The following is an 8,275-nucleotide window of genomic DNA, read 5'->3' on the forward strand; positions in this document are numbered from 1 at the left end:
TTACACCTCAGCGACAAAAGTCTCACTTGGCGAGGGACAATCTATGGCTGAAGGAGTCGGAGATATCTGGATTAAAGTAAAGATTAGAGAGAAAATGAATACATTTCATCTGAAGAATGTTCTCTACACGTCACACATGGGGAAGAATTTAATCGCAGCTCGATTGATAGATGAAGCTGGATATAAAATAGAAATATTCAAGAAGAAATGTACTGTCTATTTTCCACATGGCACCATGGCACTGGAAGCTACTCTTACGAAGGGTCTGTACACGATTGAAACAGAAATCATCCAGAAAGATGCCAAGAAGATACCAGAGAATGATTTAGAGGCAAATTACGTGAGTCAATCATCTAATGACGTTATAACTCTCTGGCACCAGCGATTGGGACACGTAAATGAGGCAGACCCAAAATTCATGATCAATCATGACATGCTTCTTGGACTGAAGAAAACCAATGGACACCTAGAAACATGTTTCTCGTGCAAGACCGGTAAAAGTACCTTACAGTCGTTTAAACGCCTAGAAACATTGAGAAGTCAAGATATATTACAATTAATTCACTCTGACGTCTGGGGTCCAGCTCCCATAACCTCGTTAGGGGGAGCAAACTACTATGTATCCTTCATAGACGATTATAGCAGACATACCACCGTGTATACGATAAAGACAAAAGACGAGGTTCTTAGGCTCTGATGTTTTCTGCACTGTTTTTGACCTTGTTCACCTATACGGCAAAATTTTCTTTTTTGTTTTTTTTTGGAAATTTGAAAAAAGCGGGGGTTATTTTAGATCTAAATTTTACGCTCTATCGAATGTGTGCTTGATTTTGCTCTAAAATGATTTTTGACCGAAACGAAACTGACGAACCCGGTTAGTATTCAAAAGAGCCGCGAATGAAACTGACGAACCCGGGGTTTCTTATGGGGGATAAGACTTTTTTTGGAAATTTGAAAAAAGCGGCGCCCATTTTAGATCTAACTTTTACGCTCTATCGAATGGTGTGCTTATTTTGCTCTAAAATGATTTTTGACCTTATTCACTCATACCGAAATCCTACCAGTTTTGGCTTTCGCGAGTTATCGAAACCCATGATTTTGGTTTTGAAATGTTTATCGGAGGAAGGAAAAATCAGGAATACTTTACACTGTGAACGTTTCAATTTTCTCGGGAGATAATCTCGGGCAAGATAAAATAGGGGGCTTTAATTGTAAATTCAACAGCGGCAGAATTTGCAGATTTTGCATGACTGATTACAAGGAAATTCCCATCAAAACCAATATAAATCAAGTTCGCCATCGCACAATAGCACTCCATAAGTACCACCTGGAAGGAACACGTATTTCCAAATCGTATGCTTCGTCATATGGAGTACGTAGTGAAAGCCCTTTAATGAGACTTAATAACTTTGACTTAACACAACTATTGCCCGATGCACGATATATATATATATATATTCCAAGTGTGCCGTGATTTTCAATCACTCGGTCCTATTACAGAACCTACTTTAATGTGCAGGCTAATCTTTCTGGTGGGGAAATTGGCTTTCCGAAATTTGTGGTGGCTGTTTCCAATTTTGGGCCGACCATTTTCAAAAGAATTAAAAAAATTCCGGGGTCATACGTAGATAATTGAAATAACCTAATTATTAGGAGCTATTGATTCCATACCTTTTCGGTTTAAGCCTTTGCAAAACCTACCCCTGTGATCCGAAATCTTTACATCCACTAACAAATTATGGAAGTCACTTTGTTGTTTTTTTTTTCATAAAAATTTCTCTAATCCATTGTGACCCTTTTTTTTCTTATTCAAAATTAGCAGCGAAATTAAAATTTTTCTCCTGTGCAATAGCAATATCTCTTTCCTTAAATCGCTCATTTTACATTTATATTTTCGCACGACTCTCGCGGGAAGCAAAATTGCAGTGTGAATGGTCGTCGCATGAAACGCTTGAACTTCTTCCGCGTTAACGCGGTTTAAGCGAACGCGAAATTTCGAGCGACGCCAGTGGGCATCCACCTTTAACCATTGCCATTGCCACTAGGCCTAGTTGTTTGAAATATGTTTCTTATTTCTAAACCACCGCCACTTTAAGTTTTTGTTCCTTATAGTGTGGATTATTATCAATTATTATATAAAGGCATAATTAGAAATTATTATATAAAGGCATAATTAGAAATTATTATATAAAGGCATAATTAGAAATTATTATATAAAGGCATTATCATAATTTATTATATAAAGGCATTATCATAATTTATTATATAAAGGCATTATCATAATTTATTATATAAAGGCATTATCATATATTATTATATAAAGGCATTATCATAAATTATTATATAAAGGCATTTTCATAAATTATTATATAAAGGCATTTTCATAAATTATTATATAAAGGCATTATCATAAATTATTATATAAAGGCATTATCATAAATTATTATATAAAGGCATTATCATAAATTATTATATAAAGGCATTATCATAAATTATTATATAAAGGCATTATCATAAATTATTATATAATGGCATTATTATGCCTATGAAATAATTTATTCTTCAATAACTTGTTGAGATGGTTCCAAAAATTTCTGCTAACCCAGTTTAGCAGGAAAGCACCTCATATCAAGCTTTTTTTCCCAAAAAAATATGGGTAACTTCCTAGATGCCCTAGAACTTTTACCATTGATGTGTAGTATTTTGCGAGAGCTATTCGGTGGTTGGTTATTGGTGGCGTTTATCTACCGGACTGAAACAGTAGATAGAACGCACTTATTTCCCGACAAACTATTTAGTTTTGATTAAATGAATTGGCAAGACTAATTATCTTTAAGTTTTATGCTATACAAAGGGCATGGCTAGTCCCAAGACAATTAGAACGGATAGCGAAATTGGATAGCGATCCTACCTAAGTTTACGGCTCCTGCCAGTCGTGGGCAAGATGGGTTGAAACGTTAATTTGACAAGTTGGGAAAACCAAAATATTACCTCTCCGAGTCAAGAAGAGGACTACTACTACAAACTTATTAACCTAGATATAGAATTATTTCTCTTTTTGAAGTAAAAATTTACCAATTATTAAAGCAGTATTCCAAGCATAGCGAATATACAGTAAAGGAGACGACATTTACATCCAATAAAGATATGTCTTGGACACATTTAAATCAGTAAATGGGGAAATATTTTGGAGGGATATAAGTTCAGCTAGCTAATTGGACCAAGTCATCTTGCGACTTATTGCCACTTATCTAACGCCTTTACAATGCATAGAGGGGTGGTGGCTAGCCCCTATGCCACAGCTAACCGACAGCGCCCTACACTAACTATTACCGTTAACCTCTGCAAGTTTTGATGGAAAGGAGAAACCGGGTTAGACCGCGGAGGAAAACTCCTTTAACAAGCGGGGAGAGAACTTGCAAACTCTACGCAGAAGGATATCTTCCCAGATTTTTCACCCGGTGCCACAGTCCGGGATCGAACCCGGGATCCTCTTGCTGCGAGGCGAAAGCGCTAACCGCTACGCCACCCCACCTTGGGGATATAACCTTTATCTGTTTGAAAAGGCTCAATTAACTACGCCTCTCTGTTAACCCTATATTCTTATAGCTACATACACAACTGGTTAGCAATATAAACACTATTGTCTCGTTTCACCTCAACGATATTCTTAGTTTGCCAACATGAGTGTTAACGTTAAATATCACCAAAGCTGACATGTGACTGAAAGTCATTGCGCACCATAATAAGAATGAAAACTTCTAAGCTATAACCCGATACCGATTACCTGATGGCCACCATGATAGTTTCTTCTCTTAGTTTCAAGTTTCAAGTTTATTAACCCGGCAAAAGACTAAGTCGCCCATCACACCAGGACATGAGATAAATACATGATAAATTTGATCTTTTTAAGTTACAGAGTTAAACAAGCAGTTAATATAGGAAATTGCTTTTTGATAAGACTCAATAGCGTCGTCAGGGATTTTCATTTTTTTCCAATCGCGAGTTGTACGTGGCAAGAATGACCGGTAATATAAGTACGTTCTGCAATAGGTTTGGTAAAGCTTTCCCTTCCTGTCTGCTGCCGAGGTGCCTCTTGGTGCAGGGGTCACAGCTAACGTTGCTAGAGCTGGGGATAAGTTAAAAACGATTCCTGAAAAGCTTAATAAACGCTACTTTTCACGTCGGAATTTTAGAGGTTTTCAATTTAGTTTTGCGATCAGAGAAATGATCGAGATGTTCCGTTCATATTGAGGGATGCCATGCACAAAGCGAGCTGCCCGTCTCTGTACCATTTCCAGTAGGTCAGTAGATTTGCAGTAAACGGGTCCCAGACTGCTGCGGCTTATTCCAGCTGGGGTCTTACTAGCGTTTTGTAGGCAACCGTTTTGGTAGTTTTGTCACATCCGTAAAGTTGTCGCTTTAGGGCTCCTAGGGTTCCTGTGGCAGTTGAAGCTAATTTTTCTATATGTTTGGTCCAGGAAAGATTTGAATTTATGAGTACACCTAGGTATTTAATGGTCGTTACTCTTGGTATATTTGATCCGTCTAAGGTATAGAGCGGATCTCCAGCGACTGGTGAGAGAGATATACGTATATGGTTCGTCTTTGTAATGTTTAGAGGCATTTTCCATTTCAGAGACCATTGGAGTATTTAATTGATGTCAGCTTGGAGTTTAGCGTTTGTTTCTATTCCCTTGGGTAGAGCATTGAAGAGAACAAGATCACCGGCGAATAGTTTAGATTCCGATGTAATCGCTTCTCCAATGTCATTTATATATATGAGAAAAAGTAGCGGACCCAGGACTGATCCCTGGGGAACGCCCGACAGTACTGGATGATCTAGAGATTTCTCACCCTCTAAGACGACGGAGAGTCTTCTATTTTCCAAGAAAGAGCTAATCCACTTCAAAATTTGGGTGTTTATGCCAAAGGTGCGTAATTTAGTTTTTAGGAGTTCATGGGGTACTTTATCGAATGCCTTTGAGAAGTCAAAAGCGACTACATCTACAATTTTTCGCTGATCCAGGGCCTGAGCCCAGTTTTCGATGCAAGTTAAGAGCTGTGTTTCGGTGAAATGGTTTCTTCTAAATCCATGCTGAGAACTTGTTATAAGGTGGTATTCATCAAGATGCTTCCATATTGAAGTCGTTAATATATGTTCCAGTAATTTACATGATATACTTGTGAGGGATATAGGTGTGGTGTCCTTCCTGTTTCCTGATTTATAAATTGGGACGACATTTGCCATTTGCCAATCAAGTGGGACCGTACCGTATCTAATGACAGTTGATAAAGTTTGGTTAATGCCGGTGCTAGTGCTACAGAGCAATTTTTTAGTAGCACAGGGGGTATATCATCAGGTCCCTGGCTTTTGTGCGGACAAAGGCCATTGAGTAGTTTAAGCACCCCTAACTCCGTTACCATGATAGGCAGCATCGGAGGAGCTCTCTTTGGTAGCAAGGGTACTGGATCAGTGTCGTCTCGAATATGCACCGATGCGAAGTGCCGACCAAGGAGTTCGGCTCTGTTTTTGGCAGGGAGTAGGGTACATGATTTGTGACTCGGGATTGGTAACACACTAGAGCGGATAGACTTCTCCGGTCGCACAAGTTTTAAAAATTTGCGTCTTCCTGGGTTTTGTGTTAGGAGGTTTTTGTAGTATGTGATTCTACTTGCTTTCAGCAAATGTTTGTGTTTCCTTCGGGTGTCTTGAAATAAATTCCATTTATCAGCTGAGTTTGTTTTCTTGGCTTGAGAGTACTGGCGTTTAAGTCTCTTTGATTGTAGCTTCATTGTTCTATTAATCAAAAATGTCTCGATTAGAATCAAGACCTAAAAAGTATCGATAAGACTGAGGTTATCACTTGTCTGATGAATTTTTCTTTTTAATTGAAACTTAACTGCATACTTAAGAAAAAACAACAATTGTATTTCAGTGGATTTTTTTCGAACCAATTAGTACAATACAAAAAAAACTACAACCAAACAAAAAACCCTCCTTATATCTAAGAGAGCTACCGCTCTCATAGAATTGATCCATGGAACGTGGTTTCTTATAGTGAAAGGTCTTCTGGGAGTAAACTTTTCAATAGCCTTGTGGATGCTATCTTTAATAGCCTCCCAGGCGTCATTTACAGAAACACTTGGTCCAGATGTGGGTACTTGTAGGTACTTGTGGGTACTTGTGGGTACTTGTAGGTACTTGTGGGTGCTTGTGGGTACTTGTAGGTACTTGTGGGTGCTTGTGGGTGCTTGTAGGTACTTGTGGGTACTTAAGGGTGCTTGTAGGTACTTGTGGGTACTTAAGGGTGCTTGTAGGAACTTGTGGGTACTTAAGGGTGCTTGTAGGTACTTGTGGGTACTTAAGGGTGCTTGTAGGTACTTGTAGCTACTTGTGGGTGTTTGTAGGTGCTTGTGGGTGCTTGTAGGTGCTTGTGGGTGCTTGTAGGTACTTGTAGGTACTTGTGGGTGCTTGTAGGTACTTGTGGGTGCTTTTGGATGCTTGTGGGTGCTAGTAGGTACAGACTGTTAAAAAACTCTTTGCGCGTTGCGTTTTTCGCACATATTTTATTATATTTCAAAAACTATTCAAGCTAGCGCTCTGGAATAAAGTGCGTTATAAAAGTTGTGCATTTCTCTTACGTATTATACCCGTTCCAAAATTGTGCTTTGCATACTTATAACGGAAACCGGATGTGTCAAAATTATCAACTTTGGATTCCTTGGGGTCGATTCATATTTGAAAAGTGTTCACCAAATTCAATTCGGATGAATAGGTCACGAGTAATCAGCCTTTATTCAAAAACTGGCAAACTTGGTTAGAGTGGCGATAATTCATAATCGAGTATTGAATCTTTGTCGTAATAATACTTGTTTGATGTTATGACACTTTATGCCTTTATATATGATTGGTCTTTTGGCACAATACTTTGAAACAAATCAGACGTTCATTAAAGGGATGGTGAAGTGGAAAATAAAATAATTTTTTATTGATTCTTCCATAAGACCAATCTGCATCGTGAAACATCCAGAAAATAACACCGAATGATTTTTAAACGACAATTAGTTTGAAATTTCATGGATAATTTTAAATAGGGATCTCCGACCAATCGCGTAGCGCCCCGCCTTTTTATCAACAATTTTCTCTTGGCACGCTCCGTGTTGAATAAATTTATCGCGAGACTGGAAAAAATTTGCACGATGTGACATGGAGTGTGCCACGAAAAGGCACGGCGTTACGGGATTGGTCGGAGCTCCTTTTTATTTGGACGGTTATTGCTTCCAAGAGTGCCGGGGCTATGTTTATTCTAGGAGAGCGGTCGCTCTCTTAGATAAGACTTGATACTCCCTCTAATGCTAAAGGGGGTTCTTTGATTGGCTGTAACTTTTTTCGTATTGTGTTTGCCGCTTTGAAATTTTTCCAGTGAACTAAACTTTGGGCCCTACTTTTGTGGTTAAAATTTCAAAGAGATCAAATAAATAGTTAATTCTATAATGAAAAAAGTTGTTAAGGGTGGTTTTAGAATTCATAAAATTATGAAGACATTTGGTGAAATATACAATATTCTACCATAGAGATAACATGGGAATTTTATAAAAAAAGAGCATTTTCTCAGAAGGCATATAAGGAAAACTATTCATTCGTTACGTTTGGGAACCATCTTAAATGAAAGATAATACTTCATTCTACCGACTTTTCAAGTTTCATAAATATCAATTAAGTTTAAGTCTTGATTTTTATCATTATTAACACATACTTTGACTTACGTTGTTTTGGGTATTGGAGTTACGGCGTTTTACCACTGTTAGAGACACTCATTTTAGCCCTAATTTTTTATATTGGACTACGGCGTTTTTGTCGTAATTCACGCCGTTAGAGGGATATTAAGCAAGAAAAACATGGCGTTTGAGCTCTTGTAGGTGCTTTGCCCGGGTGCTTATAGGTGCTTGTGGGTGCTTGTAGGTGCTTGTGGGTACTTGTAGGTGCTTGTGGGTACTTGTAGGTGCTTGTGGGTACTTGTAGGTGCTTGTGGGTGCTTGTAGGTACTTGTGGGTGCTTGTAGGTACTTGTGGGTGCTTGTTGGTACTTGTGGGTGCTTGTAGGTACTTGTGGATGCTTGTAGGTGCTTGTGGGTGCTTCTAGGTACTTGTGGGTGCTTCTAGGTACTTGTGGGTGCTTGTGGGTGCTAGTAGGTACTTGTGGGTGCTTTTGGATGCTTGTGGGTACTTGTAGGTGCTTGTGGGTACTTGTAGGTGCTTGTGGGTACTTGTA

Source organism: Phalangium opilio, unplaced genomic scaffold (genome assembly GCF_054372755.1).
Source record: "Phalangium opilio isolate 3A_F unplaced genomic scaffold, DU_Popi_V2 ptg000060l_1, whole genome shotgun sequence".
Taxonomy (NCBI): domain Eukaryota; kingdom Metazoa; phylum Arthropoda; class Arachnida; order Opiliones; family Phalangiidae; genus Phalangium; species Phalangium opilio.